The sequence below is a fragment of the Helianthus annuus genome, chromosome 16, assembly GCF_002127325.2.
Source record: "Helianthus annuus cultivar XRQ/B chromosome 16, HanXRQr2.0-SUNRISE, whole genome shotgun sequence".
Taxonomy (NCBI): Eukaryota; Viridiplantae; Streptophyta; class Magnoliopsida; order Asterales; family Asteraceae; genus Helianthus; species Helianthus annuus.
In genome coordinates, this window is record NC_035448.2 from 32,773,645 (window position 1) to 32,777,144 (window position 3,500).

Here is a 3,500-nt window from a genome sequence, read left to right on the forward strand (position 1 = left end):
CCCGTAAAGAAGTTGGTAACTAAAACTGACAAGTTTTACAAATGGGTTGCTTCGTCTCAACAAACTTGCAAGCCAAAATCAGTTGAAAAGAAAGCAAGTTCTCTAAAACCAAAGGTTTCTGAGTCGGCCAAGCAATCATCTTCTACCACATCGGTAAAGATGAATGTTCCTTTGGATTACTATGAGAAACTTGAGAAACAAAAGTCTACTGCTTCTGAGAAGAAGTATGTACCAAAGAAAGACCAATCATTTGGTCAACCTCCTAAAAATGATTTCTTTTTATACAAAGAGGTTGAGATTGGGTCTGAAGAAAGCTTAAAAATAAACGACAAGAATTTTCCACCTTTGTTCACCAAAAGAACTGTCATTAACGAAAAGCTACCTGAGTCGATGGAGGCTTGGGTTGCTTCAAAATCTCACTAAATGTTTGTGACATGTGCAGGTGTTCAGGGGCCAATTCAAGTTCAGCATGAATAACGGAACAGCCTGGTACATGAGGAGAAAATTCTGTGTCTGTGGTTTAAAACAGGAAGTGATTGGTTTAAATTGTTAAAATTTGAAATTTAAAAAGAATACGCTGAAACCCTCACGGCTGAACAAACACATGATAAAACTAGATTAAAAAATGGTTTTAAAACGTTATAATCAAGTGGTTTGTAAATCATGGGGGTGCATGTGAGCTAAACAGAGGATGTGAAGCAGAAATGGATGGCGAGATGAAGCTATCTACATCGGTTTGTCAAATTTTATTAAATGTTTTGGATTTTAGGGGGAGTAAAAATTTTGAAAATACAAAAACATTTGAAAATTTGAAAAAGTAAAAAACATGATAAAATTCAAAAATGAGTTTTTGTGTAAAAGGAGGAAATAATAGTACATCAGTAGACAATCACAGCATGCTAAAGAATTGGAAAGTTAAATATGTGATAAACGGTCTCACTGATGATATGCCAGTAGGTTTTTACACATTCAGTAGATTGATTTCGAGATATAAACCTAAATATCAATAGCTTTCTTACCTCGTGGGGAACATCTCTCGGATATATGGATAACCCCCGAAATCTTGTTTGAGAGATTGCCTGATTCTGAGATACTAGGTCTTTATACTGTTTGATATTTGGGGTATTATATCTAGTCTTCTGATATTGCGGAAGCAATGGCCTAGACTTCGTATAATACTTTACGCGCTTTAAATAAAAGCTTTCCCTCAGCATAAAAATTGATAAATATCGAAAGATACAAATCAAGTGTTGTTGTAAAGAAGATCCCTAAGTGGGACACACCTAAAGTCGAGCCATCATCTCTCTGTCTGAACAGAAGTTCTAACCTGAGCTTTCATGGTCTCGCATTAATCCAGAGAACAGATATCAATATGGTATACTCACCTGTAAGACTGAATCTAGGGAATCTTGATACGGGAGTATATTCTGAGGTGGGACACGCGAATAAGTTAAGTGCTTAAAACACTAATTCTCGTATCTCGAAACAATTAAACTTTGTGTGAGAATTTAAGTGAATTAGCATACTGACAATCTAAGTGAATCGTTTAAAACTTAAAGTCTTTAAAAGGTCAACAGTGCTTGTGATGTTTCATAAACTGATATAATCCTCTAACACAACTCAACAAAAATATTGTCTGTTAATATTTTTTTGCTGCTTTTCATTAAAGGAAAAATTACCAAAAAAAATTTGGAGTGTTTTAGCATCAACTTTGTAAAATACAAAAAGATTTTGTTTCACGTTATGTTTCGACAACCGATGATGGAATGCTGAATTTCAAAACTGAAGATGCTGAACATAAACAAATTCATTAATTTGAAACTTGAATTTCAAAATGAAAATTTAAAAAAAAAATCGATAAGTTGGATAATCAAGGTCATTAATTTGAACTTGATCATCCGTGAGGGTTACTGAATTTGATCATGCTTAAAAGTCAAATATGATAATAGACATTTATATGTTTAGAAAACTCTCACCAGTTAAATCTAAACGTTTGATTAATGATAAGATTTGATAGGAAGCTAAATGAAAGGGGGAGTAAGATTAATTGTCAAATCTAAGATTCGGAGCATTATTCAAGGGGGAGCTTACAGTTTTACTTTGTTTGCTTGAATATGCAATCCGAGGCAGATCAAGACTAAACTTCTCAGATTTCTAAGCTATGTCCAAGAGGCAGTTTGTGGTTGTTGATAATATCAAACCTTCAAGAAGACTCAGAGAGAGAGAAAGACAAGACGCTACGAGATTAATTGCGGCAATATCCAAGGGGGAGTCTGTTGGTGCAGTAATGTCTATCGCCTCCGTCAATGCAGATCGTAGCAGAAAGTGAAGAAATCTAGAGTTTTTATTGTAATATTTAGATAAAATGGGCAAGGTGGCAATCTTGTAAATAAGGAGAAATCCTTATACCTTGTGCCTATAAATAGAAGTCTTAGGTGTTATGTTAGAGACTTTTGGCCATTTGAGATATTGGAGCTTGGTGCTTAGAGAAAGAAAGTCTAGAGAGAGAAAGTGTTCATAGGTGATTCTCGGAGCTTGTATTTGTCATATTGATCAATAAGAATCACGTTAAATTGTACGATCTTGTGTTCGGTTCACACACATGTACGGATTCCGCACGTCACATGGGTCATTACGCAATTATTCGGAGTGAAAACCGGTCCTACCACAATGATAATTAAATTTGTGTGTGTGTATATTAATGGATGTATGTATATGAATTTATATGTCTCTATGCATGGGTTGTATGTGCATATGTACTAATATATATCCACGAATTTTTTTATACGTATGAGTTTAAGTTGAACATGTGTTGTATGCGTATATTTATGTGTATGTATACTCGTATACATGTGTATGTGTGTAGTATTGAAATAAAGCAAGTACACGTGTTGAAATCAATCAAAAATGAATTGCTTTTTCTAAAGGTTATTCAGAAACATACTTATTTAAAATTTTTAATGTATTAAAACACATAATTAGTTTACTCTTCGTCAAAAACTAACATTAAAATACATAATTAGTTTACTCTTCGTCAAAAACTATCAACACATTTTTAGCCATAAGAAAATGCTTAGTGAAAGTCATGTTTCGAATAATGCAAACAAAATTTATGTGCCTACATGTGTTCCCTAGTGGGGTACGTTTTCCCTACGGAATCTTTACATTTATACATCACCGAAAAATGAGTTGGTAGTTAATGACTATTTGGATCCAAAATTTGTTAATAGCGATAGATTTTGAAAATATGTGGTAATTCGGTGTCATATAAACAAGTATCTAACTTATAATAAAAGACTCCAAATAATGTCACATGACATTCTTTTCTTCAACCTTATAAATTTTATTTATATTTATTTAATAAATTTCTTTTAATATTAATATTAATTAATAACCAATATATATATATATATATATATCAATTATTTTTATCCTTATCTTTATCTAAAATTAATAAATAACTTCAATTTTGCAGTTTAGACCCTTTATTTTTTACTTTT